This window comes from Phyllobates terribilis, unplaced genomic scaffold (genome assembly GCF_046119375.1).
Source record: "Phyllobates terribilis strain yellow unplaced genomic scaffold, ASM4611937v1 Scaffold_5__5_contigs__length_657084704, whole genome shotgun sequence".
Taxonomy (NCBI): Eukaryota; Metazoa; Chordata; class Amphibia; order Anura; family Dendrobatidae; genus Phyllobates; species Phyllobates terribilis.
Genome location: NW_027362765.1, coordinates 243,188,879 through 243,203,204, shown reverse-complemented (window position 1 = coordinate 243,203,204; position 14,326 = coordinate 243,188,879). Strand labels below are relative to the sequence as shown.

Below are 14,326 nucleotides of genomic sequence, written 5' to 3'. Positions count from 1 at the left end.
TTTTACAAAATCACAAGGATCTGAGAAAAACCATCAGTTTTAGGGTTCACTCACACTAGCATATTTTAAGTCCCATCCTCATCAAGAAAAGTGCTAGTTTTTTTTCTAACTTGTCACCCGTGTGCATAGATTTTTCTTCTACTTAGCAGCAATTAATCTTTTACACCACCGTTTAGTTTCCTATGTTACATTATAATGTATCTGTAGAAATTGGATGCCGTACTGATGGTCCATATTGCATGCGATTTTTTTCTCACTGTCCGATTTCAGAGTGAAATCCTAGCATGCTGAGATTTTGTCTCATGCTGAATACAGCGGAGCAAAAAACAAAACCACAATTCAGCACTCCCTCATTGAATAACATTGGTTCAAGTGCAACCCAATTTTTGTCTTGCATTGCACTCGTCCAATTTATATGCTAGTGGGAGTGAGCCCTTATGTAGCTAGGTCCAATATGTGGACATTAACTGAATCTTTAGGATTTGGGCTCTGCTTACCACTATTTTGGCTTTAAAATGAAACAACTGAGATGTAATTAATTAAAGTGTAGACTTTCAGGTTTAATTAAAAGGGTTAACCGGTTCCCGACCGCCCACTGTAGATAAACGTCGGCGCTTGCCGGGCTCTGTGCAGCGCCGACGTTTAAAAACGGTGGGTGGTCTCACAGCGCTCAGGACCCCCAGGGTCCTGCAAGCGCTGCGATTCCGGTGCAGAGCGTTAGCTCTGACAGGGAACATCATTGGGACCTGATTAGATCAGGTCCCAGTGATGTTAACCCTTAGCTGTCTTCTATATGCTGTGATCTATAGTGATCGCGGCATATAGGAGACAGCAGGAGGAGAGGGGGTCGTCAACTTACCTCTCCGAAGACCTCCGAGTCCTTCCAGGACCTGGGGTTGCTATGGCAGCTGGAGGTCACATGACCGCCTCCAGCTCTGCCATATATGGTGTCCTGTCTGGCTCAGCTGCAGCTGTAGCCAGACAGGAGACTCTGACTGAAACAGTCAGGGAAGATCTCATGTAATGTAATATATGTCTATTACATTACATGAGATCAGAAAAATAAAAATTAATGTCCCATACAGGGACTAAGAAAAAATGTGAAAAAAAGTAAAAAAAAAGTTTTTAAACTATTAATAAAAAAATCACAAAATAAAAATAAATAAAATATTAAACCAATAAATCCGTATATTTTTACAAAACCAAGAAAAGTACACATATTTGGTATCGCCGCGTCCGAAACAACCCGAGCTATAAAACTGTCACACTAATTAACTCCTTCTGTGCACACCGTAATAAAAATAAATAAAAAACGGAGCAAAAAAATATGCTTTTTCATCATATTGCCAAACAAAAAGTGGAAAAAAATGCGATCAAAAAACAAAATAGAAATAAAAATGGTACCACTGAAAAAGTCATCTTGTTACGCAAAAAAAAAGCCGCCATACAGCTCCATCAGCCGAAAAATAAAAAAAGTTATAGCGCTCAGAATAAAGCAATGCAAAAAAAATATTTTCTATAAAATAGTTTTATTGTGTAAAAGCGCCAAAACATAAAAAAAAATACAGTAAGTGTAGTATCGCTGTAAACGTACTGACCCGAAGAATAACGCTGCCTGATCACTTTTACCACACGCAGAACGGCATAAAAAAAACCTCAAAAAACAATTCCTGAATTGTTTGTTTTTGTTAATTTTACCTCCCAAAAAACGGAATAGAAAGCGATCAAAAAATGTCACGTCCCCAAAAATGGTACCAATAAAAATGTCAACTCGTCCCGCAAAAAACAAGCCGTCACATGACTCTGTCGGCCGAAATATGGAAAAATTATAGCTCTCAAAATATGGTGATGCAAAAACTAGATTTTGCAAAAAAAGCGTCTTTTAGTGTGTGACAGCTGTCAGTCATAAAAACCCGATATCAATCTGGTATCTCTGTAATCACACCGACCCGAAGAATAAAGTAATCTAATCAGTTATATCACACTAGGAACGGCGTAAAAAATAAATAAAACCAATTCTTCACCTGCTACTGATTTGTTTATTATGTCCCCAAAGATCCCAGTAAGGCTCTGCCCACATTTATCCTGTGCTCTGCGCTGAGCACTTACACCAGAGTTTCCGTGTAAATCTCTGAAATACATGATTCAGCCGGAACCCATGACGGAAGATTCCCTGTAATGAGACAGATATAGGCCACTGTGGACGCCGTCTAGCCTGGGATCCCACGGTGTCATTTGTTTTAGGCGTGCATAAAAGTGCGGTTGGCCACAGTTTTGTGCACTTCTGAAAAAAAGGACACCGCTACACAGAGGCCAGACGGTGTCCAGAGTAACTCTGCTGCCTCATTACAGTGAATGGATCCTGCAGGGGTTTCATCTGAATTACATCACTTGGAAATTTAGATGGAAACCCCGATGTAAGTGCTCAGCCTAGAGCGCCGGATAAATGTTACGTAAAATGTTCCCAATAAAAGCTTCAACTCAGTCCTCAAAAAAAGCTAGTCCCCACTCAGGTCCGTCATCTGTTAAAAATATAAGGGACTTCCAAGTTACTGGTAGCAGAAAGGCTCTGGAAAAGCAAAATGACCCTTGCCCCCCAAAAGAAATTCAGAAAATTTTGTGCTCCCAAATCCAAATGCCTATTCTACAATAATTTGTTCTCCAATTGTCAAATAGCACTCCGTCCCCCCCAGATCTCGCCGTATGGCTAAGCGGTATGATACAGCCACATATGGGGTATTGACACTTTTAGAAGAAATTGTGTGACACATTTCGGCACCATTTTTACCCATTGCCCTGTGTGAAAATATAAAATCTGAGGGTAAAACATTTTTTTCTGGTAAAAATATAATTATGATTTTTTCACTGCCCAATGGTATAAATTTAAAAATTAAAAAATACTCACTACTTCCCTAGATGAATTCCTTGAGAGGTGTAGTTTACAAAATGGGGTCATTTGTGGAGGTTTCTGCTGTTTTGGCATGTCAGCGACTCTTCAAATGTGACATGGTGTCTGCTGCCTATCCCAGCCAACATAGCGCTCCTTTCTCTTCCGAACCCTGCCGTACACCAAAGCAGTGGTTTTCCCCCACATATGGGGTATCGGCGTACTCAGGAGAAATTGTACAACAAATTTCATGGTGCAATTTCTCCGGTTATCCTTATGATAATGCAAAATTAGGGGATGAAAAACATTTTTTATGGGAAAAATGTGAAAATTTTATTTTCACGGCTCAATATTATAAACTTCTGTGAAGCAGCTGGGGGTGCAAGGTGCTCACCACACATCTAGATAAGTTCCCTAAGGGGTCTAGTTTCCAAAATGGTGGCACTTGTGGGGGGTTTCCGCTGTTTAGACACATTAGGGGCTCCACAAATGTGACATGGCGTCCGCTAATTATTCAAACAAATTTTACATTCAAAAAGTCAAATGGCGCTCCTTCCCTTTCAAACCCTGCCATGCGCCCAAACAGTAATTTGCCTCCACATATGGGGTATCAGCGTGTTCAGGAGAAATTGCACAACAAATTTCATGGTGCAATTTATCCTATTACCCTTATGATAATGCAAAATTAAGGGATGAAAAACGGTTTTGTGGGAAAAATGTGAAAATTTTATTTTTACAGCTCAATTATAAACTTCTGTGAAGCACCTTGGGGTTCAAGGTGCTCACCACACATCTAGATAAGTTCCCTAAGGGGTCTAGTTTCCAAAATGGTGTCACTTGTGGGGGGGTTTCCACTGTTTAGGCACATCAGGAGCTCTTCAAACGCAACATGGCGTCTGCTAATTATTCAGACAAATTTTACATTCAAAAAGTCTAATGGCGCTCCTTCCCTTCCGAACCCTGCAGTGCGCCCAAACAGTGGTTTTCCCTCACATATGGGGTATCAGCACGCTCAAGAGAAATTGCACAAAAAAATTTGGGGTCCATTTTTTCCTGTTACCCCTGTGAAAATAAAAAAAAATTGGGTCTAAAGTAACATTTTTGTGAAAAAAGTTAAATGTTAATTTTTTTTTTCCACATTCCAAAAATTCCTGTGAAGCACCTGAAGGGTTAATAAAGTTCTTGAATGTGGTTTTGAGCACCTTGAGGGGTGCAGTTTTTAGAATGGTGTCACTTTTGGGTATTTTCTGTCATAAAGACCCCTCAAAGTGACTTCAAATATGATGTGGTCCCTAAAAAAATGTTTTTGTAAATTTTGTTGGAAAAATGAGAAATCGCTGGTCAACTTTTAACCCTTATAGCTCCCTAACAAAAAAAAATTTTGGTTCCAAAATTGTGCTGATGTAAAGTAGACATGTGGGAAATGTTATTTATTAACTATTTTGTGTGACACATCTCTCTGATTTAAGGGCATGAAAATTCAAAGTTTGAAAATTGCAAAATTTTCTAAATTTTCGCCAAATTTCCGATTTTTTCACAAATAAACGCAAGTTATATGGAAGAAATTTTACCACTATCATGAAGTACAATATGTCATGAAAAAACAGTCTCAGAATCAGGGGAATACGTTGAAGCGTTCCAGAGTAATTACCTCATAAAGTGACAGTGGTCAGAATTGAAAAAATTGGCCCGGTCACGAAGGCAAAAACAGGCTCTGGCGCGAAGTGGTTAAACAAACATATCCTTTTAAATATTCAGAATTTATTTATTTATTTTTTTTTAAACAAAGCCTTCTCATTTCAGGAGATCAAAATTAATTGAATAATAAAAATAAAACTTAATTATTTTGCCAGCAAAGGATTCTCTGCAATGACTGATGTCCATGGCTTCCAAACAATGGGTTTCCCCTTTTGTGATGCTTTGCCAGGCTTTTACAGCAGCTGTTAATTTAAGGCAGAAAGACCTACAAGCTTGTCTTAAAGGGGTTATGCTACCATAAAGAATACTTTTAACCAAGCAGAAAATGTGAAAATAAATGATTTTGTAATTTACGTTACAAAGTATGTTTCGTTCAATAAATACCAAGCTTTGATCTCCTGAAGAATGCTCCCTAGCACCCCCTGGCATTATTCCATTCCTTCCTCTTAGTGGGCAATCAACTGGTCGAGTCATAAGAGGGCCCCCCCAACTCCCCACCCCCAGTGTGCACAATGTAATCTCCCTCACAAGTTGACAGCGCAGGCTCCCTGCTGTAAGCACAGAGCATGTCCGATTCATGCCAACCCCCCTGCGCTCACACAGATGACCTCCAGGTGAGATTGTTCTGCTTCAGGGGTTTGTGTCAGCACAGGAAGCGTCTGCAATCCCGATCACAGGTCTGAGGAGCAGATTATCTCACCCAAAGGGAGAGGGAGGACTCACGCATGCACTTCCATAGCAATCTGCTCCCTGCACTGTCAGACGTATACGTTGTGCACACTGGGGGTGGGGAGTTGGGAAGACCCCTTGCCGAAGCTGCGCAAACTCGACCAACTGATTATCCCATTCTGTCCTTGTAGTGGGCCATGCCAGGGGGCAATAGGAAGCAACTTCAGAAGATAAAAGCTTTGTGTTTAATGAATGAAGCATTTTTAATAAATGTAAATTACAAAACCATTTCCACATTTTCTGCTTGGTTAAAAGTATTCTTTACGGTGGCACAACCCCTTTAAGCATGTGAAAAGCATGTTTAATGGGAGTTGTGGTCTGGTGTTTGACTCAGGACACTGCAGAATATTCCACTCTCTCAAACGCCCGTGTTGCTTTCACAGTATGTTTTGGGTCGTTGTCCATCTGTACTGTGGTGCGCCGTCCATCTAAGCAACCTTGCGACACATGGTTTAATCAGAGTAGAAAGTATCACCCTTTACACTTCAGAATTCATCTGGCTGCTTCTGTCTTCAGTCACAACAAACTAGTGACCCAGTTCCATTAAAAGCCATACCACCACACTGTCTCTAAACCAATTGTGGAAGATGTGGTGTACTTAGAAGCATGAGCCATTCAAGGTTGATCTTCGTTTTGCTGGCTTTTTTTTTTTTTTTTTAACTAAGTCTGATCTGGTTTTTCTATTTTTATGGCTGATTAATGGTTTGCACCTTGTGGTGAACTCTGTGCATTTGTGCTCTTGCAGTCTTCTCTTTATGATACTGAAACACTGTCTATCTACTTCTTGAAGAGTCTTCACTTGAATGGATGTTGTGAAGGGGTTTTTCTTCACCATGGAAAGGATTTGTAATCATTCACCATTCTCTTCTGTGGACATCTGGGCTTTTTTTGCAGAATGTACAAAAATGTTTATTTGGCTACATTTAACATTTCTACTATCTGATGGGTTTCTTTCACACTAAAAATGGTCCGCTTCACTTCCATCGAGGGCTCCTTTGATCGCATGTTGTGCGGTCACAGCAACAACTTCCAAATGCTGTTACACTTGTAGAAACGGTGACTGCTGGGAGTTTCTCATCTAGGAAGAAAGGAGTTTGAAAAGTGGGTTTTATATTCTATTGTCTAAAGGTTTCTGCTGTGGGAGAAATGCAGTTTTATTTTTCTCCTTGCAGATTTGACCATTTAGGCCAAGTTCACACATTCAGCATTTTTAAGCCAAAGCCAGGAGTGGGTGAAAAATGCAAAAGTAGTGCATGTGTTTTTATTATACTTTTCCTCTGATTTATCAGTATTTATCAGTATCAGTAAGTCAAAATCAGGAGTGGAACAAATCGTGCCCAAATAATGAACATGTGAATTTATTTTACTCCCTTCTATAACGCCATTAATGCCACAGCGCTTAACAGACATTGGCACGGTCCCCATTAGGGAATCTAGATTGTGAGGCCCATTAAGGCCCCATCACACTTAGAGATGCTGCAGCGATCCCGACAACGATACAACCTGTCAGGGATCGTTGCTGTGTTGCTATGAGGTCGCTGGTGAGCTGTCAAACAGGCAGGCTCACCAGCGATCAGGGGAGCAGCGACATCGTGGAAAGAATCTTTCCACGATGTCCTGGTTACCAGCCTGCTGAAGCAGGAGCAGGCTGGTAACCATGATAAACAGTGGGTTACTAGGGGCACACGTGCTCCTAGTAACCCACTGTTTATTATGGTTACCACTCTGCTACGGTGAGCGGGAGGTTACCGCTCACCGTAGCAGAGTGGTAACCATGATAAACAGCAGGTTACTAAGTGCGCGTGTGCCCCTAGTAACCCGATGTTTATCATGGTTACCAGCCTGATCGCTGGTCCCACACAGCGATGTGTGCTGACCAGCGGGAGGGCAAAGACCAAAAAAAAAAATGGTCAGGACATTCTGCAGCGATCAGCGACCTCACAGCAGGGGCCTGATCGCTGCAAAGTGTCACACATAGCGACATCGCTGGTGAGGCCGCTGTTGCGTCACCAAAACTGACTCAGCAGCGATCTCGCTATGTGAGACGGGGGCTTTACTATGTGGCTTTCCTCCCACACTCCAAAAACAAACACAGGGAGAACATACAAACTCCTTGCAGATGTTGTCCTTGTTGGGATTTGAATCCAGGACCCCAGCGCTGCAAGGCTGCAGTGCTAACCACTGAGCCACCGTGCTGCCCTAGTGAATGTGGCTTTAAAAAGTTTTTTTTCTCAAATCTGCAGCAAGTCAATTATTTCAGTGTTCTCACCCATTTAAAAGAATAAAAACTGTAGTAAAAATTAGTGTTTTTTTTCTGCCACACTGGTTTTTGCAGAAAAAAAAAAAAACTACTGCAAATACCGAATGTGTGCACATACCCATGGAGAGCAATAAGTGATCTTTTCAGAGAAACTTTAATTAGCACCACAGAAAAGGCTGCTCACCATGCAGGAGACCAAACCATGGTCTAGAACCACTGATGAAAGCAGCTCTTTGACCATCACTAATGCTGGACCCATACTGGGTTTAAAAGTGTTTTATTTTTTTTAACACAAAGCACATGAAAACTTGGTGTTAATTGTGACAGTTACACAGTATTGCCATAATTAAACTAGTTATCAGCCAACTGGCTTCTGTGGTAAAAGCAGCAATTTGAAGACTGTTAGTCCAGCTTCTAAGACAATTACTTTAACTATGCAAGACATTCAAAGTAGGGAACCAGACAAAGTTTGAGTGTACTTATATGTTATGTTCACAACTTGAAGAGTGATGAGAGGCCTCAGTTATAGAAGGTCTTCATGTATATCATGTCAGACAGGGATAACGTACATCACAGGCTCTCCAAACTACATATAGACCCACAGTCAAGCTTACCTGACCTACATATACATCTTGTTGCAGTCAGAGGATACCACAGAAGGTAGGAGATACTACAATAAAAAAAACAAAAAACAAAACTATAACACGAAAGATACCATTAACAAAAATATACCACCTCAAGTCTCTAAGGAGATTGGGACAATCAGCAGGAATATTCCTCGTCAGTTATCGCATCTGACGGCACTTCCTATTTCCTGGTCTCATCATGCGTCACCAACCAAGAGGAACTAAGAGGGTCAGGTCAGGTTATTAAATAAAGTAGGTACCAAAAATATATATACTGCCACAAAGCAGAACCAGAATACAGCCATCTGACCAAGGGCTAGAAGCCAAGCAGTATGGTGATCATTTTAGATAATGAAATTGAAAGTTACCTTCCAGTTCTTCGCTTCTCTGGCTTTTTCCCAAAACCTATGCACTCATGCCTGAAAAATACAAGAGCACAATTAGCACATTATACATCACATCCATACCATTACTCTCCACATACATAGCATGCTCAGAGAGACCTGTGTCACCACCTACAGTCTGTCGGTAATTCCAGCTATTTATAGGTTAATCTCATCACTGTAGGACACTGGCAGCAGACATGTGCAATAAAAATAAGCTAAGACCTTACCTTTGGTAACATTAAGTCATGGCAGCCTTATCCTACAATGGACACCTGCAAGAAATTCAGGAGAATTAGTCTACATGCCCTCAAGTGAGAAATGGATAATAATCCCAAGAAAAGCCTCAGTAAGTACGGTGTCCCTCATTATTTCAGACAGGGATAACAGAGCATCATCGGCTTTATACATGACAGGTAAACCATTGCAATAACCAAAAAAAAACAACTGACGGAGTCAGACTATATCACACATGTATGGGGCAGCATGGTGGCTCAGTGGTTAGCACTGCAGCGCTGGGGTCCTGGGTTCAAATCCCACCAAGGAAAACATCTGCAAGGAGTTTGTATGTTCTCCCTGTGTTTGTGTGGGTTTCCTACAAGTTCTCCGATTTCCTCCCACACTCCAAAAACACTGATAGGGAATGTAGATTGTGAGCCCCAATGGGGACAGTGATAAGGTCTGTTGAGCGCTGTGGAATTAATGGCACTATATAAGCGAGTAAAATAAATAAGGCTTGGAACAAGTGATTTAGATCAGTGGTCCCCAACCTTTTTTGCACCAGGGACCGGCTTGAAGCAAGATCATTTTTCCATGGCCCAGCAAGGAGGGGGTGGGGTGGGCAGGGCAATGGAGGGATTTGGAGTTTAGTGCATACTTATCATATAGTGTAGACCAGGTCCCCGCCAGGAGCCCCACATAATGTCCCCATCACGCCCTGCAGCAGGACAGGGCAGCTGTCCTGACAGCTGCTGTTCAGCTGCATTTACTTCATCCCAGGGGCGGACACAGACTGTAGTGGGCCCCTGTGCAAGAAATTTTTGTGGCCCCCCCCCCCCGCCCTTCATAAGGCAACAAAGTTATGTAAACATAACCCCCCCATGTGCATCTCTCACCCCCCCCCCCCCATGTGCAGCTCACCCCCCATGCATCTCTCCCCTCCCCCCATGTGCATCTCTCATCTCTCCCCTCCCCCCATGTGCATCTCTCATCTCTCCCCTCCCCCCCATGTGCATCTCTCATCTCTCCCCTCCCCCCCATGTGCATCTCTCACCCCCCCCCCCCCCCATGTGCATCTCTCCCCTCCCCCCCCATGTGCATCTCTCCCCTCCCCCCCCATGTGCATCTCTCCCCTCCCCCCCCATGTGCATCTCTCCCCTCCCCCCCCCATGTGCATCTCTCCCCTCCCCCCCCCATGTGCATCTCTCCCCTCCCCCCCCCATGTGCATCTCTCCCCTCCCCCCCCCATGTGCATCTCTCCCCTCCCCCCCATGTGCATCTCTCCCCTCCCCCCCCCATGTGCATCTCTCCCCTCCCCCCCCCATGTGCATCTCTCCCCTCCCCCCCCCATGTGCATCTCTCCCCTCCCCCCCCCATGTGCATCTCTCCTCTCCCCTCCCCCCCCCATGTGCATCTCCCATTCCCCCCACTCCTAGTTAATTGTATTTAAAAAAAAAATAAAACTTGTTATACTTACCCCCATGCGATCCCTGCAGAATCCTGGCGCTCGTCCAAATCGCTGACACCAGGTTCTCCTGCCTTCCGGTCATGTGACGGTGCCGTCACATGACCGGAAGTCAGAGGAATTATGAGATGTCCTGGACCCGGCGCTTTGCATGGGGCCGGGGGCCCCATGAGGAGAGAGACTCACAAGAGGGGGGCTCCGACGGGGCTCCTACCGGCCGGGCCCCATACTGGAGTCAGGGCAGTCATGCCCTGATGGCGGCCCTGCTGGAGGCTGGAGGGGCCCCCTCTCCCTCGGGGCCCCCGTTCAATGAACCGGCTGCACAGGCGGTAGTTCCACCCCTGCTTCATCCTGCTTCAGGACCTGTGGTGACATCACAGTTATGTACCTTGATGTCATCACAGGTCCTCTACAGGTCTACCCTGCGGGAGTCTAGAACAGCAGGCAGCATCCACCCCACACAGTGTGCTCTGAGCCACCGCAGACCAGAGCACACTGTCAATGTTTAGTGATTATCTGTGGTGGTGCCGCGGACCGGCTGAAAAACCCCAACGGCCCGGTCCTGGTCCGCGGACCGGCGGTTGGGGACCTCCGATTTAGATAATAGGTAGGATGAATAAGAGGTACAGTATGTGACCACTCTCCTATTATGTGGACTATTAAAGGTGTTGTCTGGCTCACGTGTCACAACAACCTTGAGTGCCTCCTGTTCCAACAGTGTCGACAAGTATTGGCTTTATTTTATTGGGGCCAAACATTTAGTTCAAGAACGGGTTGTCCTAGTAGTGGACAACCCCTTTAAAATTAGGCCAAGCAATCAGTAGACCTTGGATATTGGGAACAAGGTATTAAAAGGAGGCAAAGTGGCAGCAATCATAAGATTACTGGTACCCTCTAAAGTCATTTACAACCTTCTTTGGCACCACACTGACCATAATAAAACAGGCTAACAAATATCTTATATGTGGGAGACGACCCAAAAAAACAATAGACACATCAGGTCCACATCTCTTCCGTTCACAGCCAAGGAGGAAGACCATGGATTCATCCTTCTCCATTGTAGTTTCTAAGATACGCTATTATCAAGCATTTGCCTTCTCTCAAACTACTGTGATTATGGCAGCACTCATGCACAGTCACCTCCATCATTGACTCCTTAACTGGATGACATGGTCACAGTGTATTAATGGTTAACCCTGCCTACTGTGCTACCCGCCACCTCTACTCCCCAACATGGAGAATACACATGAATAGTCACCAGACACTGCCAGGCATGTTCGACCAGATAGTTGAGGGCCGTAAAGGTCCAGCAGAGTGTGTGCACCCCTGCTTTAAATTATCAGCTCCATTCTGAACAGATGACTGACATGTTGGCTGATCAGGACTTTGCAGTTTAAAATGCCAACACAACTTTACTCTGTTTGCAGTCGGTGCTTAAAAAGGAGTTGTCCACAGGGCTGTGGAGTCAGTAAGCCAAACCTCCGACTCCTCAATTTCCATGACTCCGACTCCCTCATACATGGCTCATGTTTAAGTGATAAATTTACTGTAGCACAGATTCATCTCAGCTAAAAGTCTAGACCCTTAGATCAGGAATAGGACAGATATTTATAGGACACTTCATAACTTTCCCAAATTCTTATGAAAAAATATTCCCCACAAACTGCATTGAATTACTGTACCCAATTTAGGAGTCAGAGTCCATCCATTTTATAGACTCCACAGCCTTCGTTGTCCAGTACTTTTGACAAATGCCCCAATGTATTTACCTTGAGCCCATAAGTGTTTTTGTAATTACCTTGCTGTGTCCTTCTTGCCTGTGAGCGGCGCTATCACTGGCATCACGTGACCCCCGGCTGCAGCTGGGCATGACGGGTTTTGGGCGGGTTTAACCCATGCGTCACACCCAGCATCCACTGCGCTCTCTGGCTCTCCTCATTCATTGGGAAAGCGTGCGGTGGATGCCAGGTGTGAAGCGCGGGGTAACTCCGCCCCACAACCCAGCATCCACTGCAGGGAGCGCAGCACTGATGTTACGCCTCACTTGACATCAGCAGAAGGAAGAGCCGGCACCTGCCGGGGGTCACGTGATAGCACCACTCACAGGCAGTACATAAAACAAAAGGTATTTACAAAAAAAAAAAAAAATTGTCAAATGCCAAATATATTGGGGCAATTCAAAATAGTGGACAACTTCTTTAAGATCCAGTTTATGGTAAAATTGACAAATTAGCATGGGCACCAGTAGTCTCAAGAGTGTAGAACTCATCAAAAACTGCATTTATTCAGGTATTGTGAACACAGAACACATGTGCCAGTTATCCCCCATATATAAACGGCAGTGATACCTGTCATGAGCAAAATGCTGGTCAGGTGATGGGATTTTTGTGCCACTAACAGTGTTACTGCCACCAGATCACCCAGTGTCGAGTGTTCAAAGTGTATGGGGACTAAATTGTATTAGGGATTGTCAACTTTTATACATCTAAATGCACCAGAAGACCAAGTCCTAATACAACACTACATGCATCAAGTGTTCCACAGAACTCACCTAGTAATGTCAGCCTGGGTCCAAACACTCCATAATGGACCTCGGTACAGCAGCCCTATAAAATGAGAACATTACAGTGAGACAGAATCATTGGAGGAGAAACGGGCAATAAAGCCCATCACTCACACTGCTCCGATCTTTATAGGAAGCCACTAGTAGTTCCTGACTGGGGGTCTCCCGGCCTCGGACATGTATGGCTATACCATCCCACGCACATGCAGACGTGACCATGCCAGGCTAGCATCTCTGCAGCATGCTGATCACATTCAGGAAGACCCCCAGCTTCTACTGCTCAGCCTATAATTACTACCACCCTCATTCTCCAATTATGATACTGAGGGTTGTCTCCAGATATCCATATCTGGATTTTAGACGACCCAAGAGCACATACAGAAGACATGGCAGTACAGATCAGTCACCTAGAGCCTTTACAGAACTACAACTCCCAGTCTCCGTCTTCATGCTCCAGTATAGCAGCGCCAGAACATACACGTGTGAGAAATCACTGATCTACACTGCTGCACCACGTGCTTATGGGGATCTGCAGGGACAGCCGTCAGTGGGAAGTTTAGCGCAGACCCCAGAAGTGCCCTCCAATACCCACCTGGCTAGGATGGCCTCAAACTGCCTAGACCGCATTCTCTAAGTGTCTCCCTTGGCGGCAGCGATGCTAGAGACCGAACAAAGCCGTAAAACAAGCTTTTATAGCTTGTAAATCGCGTCTTCGGTTATCGCGATACTACACAAAGCCTTTCGGGAACTGTAGTTCTTAGTGGGCTAGGACGCATGCTCACTTCTGTAAACGAGCTGGAAGATTCAATATCATCCTGGCAAGTGATGACATGAGGTAAAACCGCTTTACTTTTAAACCTGTGAATGAATTTGACGAAAACGTAATAGTTTTTCTTCCTCACAGTCAGCTAACAGGTAATGCTGCATGGTGGCCACTAAGTGGCGCTGTTTTGCGTTACATGAGCATCGTAATGTGGCAAGATGGACACAAGGTGGCGCTGTTTAGCTATATCGAAACCTTGTAATGTGACAGAGTGGCCACAAAGTGGCGCTGTTTAGCGATCTATAAGAATCGGAATGTGGCAGTGTAAGTGGCTCTTAAGCTATTGTTGAGCCTTGTAATGCTGCAGATTGGCCACTAAGTGACGCTGTTTAGCTATAGCTGAGCATTGTAATGTGGCAGAGTGGCCACTAAGTAACGCTGTTTAGCTATAGCCGAGCATTGTAATGTGGCAGAGTGGCCACTAAGAGGCGCTATTTAGCTATAGATGAGTAAACCAATAGAAATGTAGTAATAAGTGAATGTTGCTGAACATTGGTGCATTGTGAAATGCCACCTGTATGACGGCCGTGAAGTATTGCTGATGGCATGAAGATCCATTAGGGGCTAGAAATGCTGAACTGCTGATATGCAGAGATAATGAGATTTCAGACTGTGCATATTACTGGGCCATTAAGCAGGCAGTTAATTAGAAATTAAATGGAAGATTAACCTC

At 44.2% G+C, this 14,326-nt stretch overlaps 1 long non-coding RNA gene and 2 other non-coding genes across 3 annotated transcripts; all 3 read right to left on the bottom strand.

Moving 5' to 3' along the window:
* Window positions 1-4,615: 4,615 nt before the first annotated feature.
* On the bottom strand, window positions 4,616-13,520 carry LOC141272848 (uncharacterized). Its single transcript, XR_012322034.1, has 6 exons — window positions 13,423-13,520; window positions 12,819-12,873; window positions 8,814-8,858; window positions 8,569-8,619; window positions 8,189-8,244; window positions 4,616-6,392 (listed from the first exon to the last, which is right to left on the bottom strand). It is a non-coding gene; the product is annotated as an uncharacterized lncRNA (long non-coding RNA).
* Window positions 8,335-8,405, bottom strand: LOC141151328 (small nucleolar RNA SNORD49). The gene has a single exon (XR_012247015.1). It is a non-coding gene; the product is annotated as a small nucleolar RNA SNORD49 (small nucleolar RNA).
* LOC141151335 (small nucleolar RNA SNORD65) lies at window positions 8,692-8,764 on the bottom strand. The gene has a single exon (XR_012247022.1). It is a non-coding gene; the product is annotated as a small nucleolar RNA SNORD65 (small nucleolar RNA).
* Window positions 13,521-14,326: the final 806 nt, after the last annotated feature.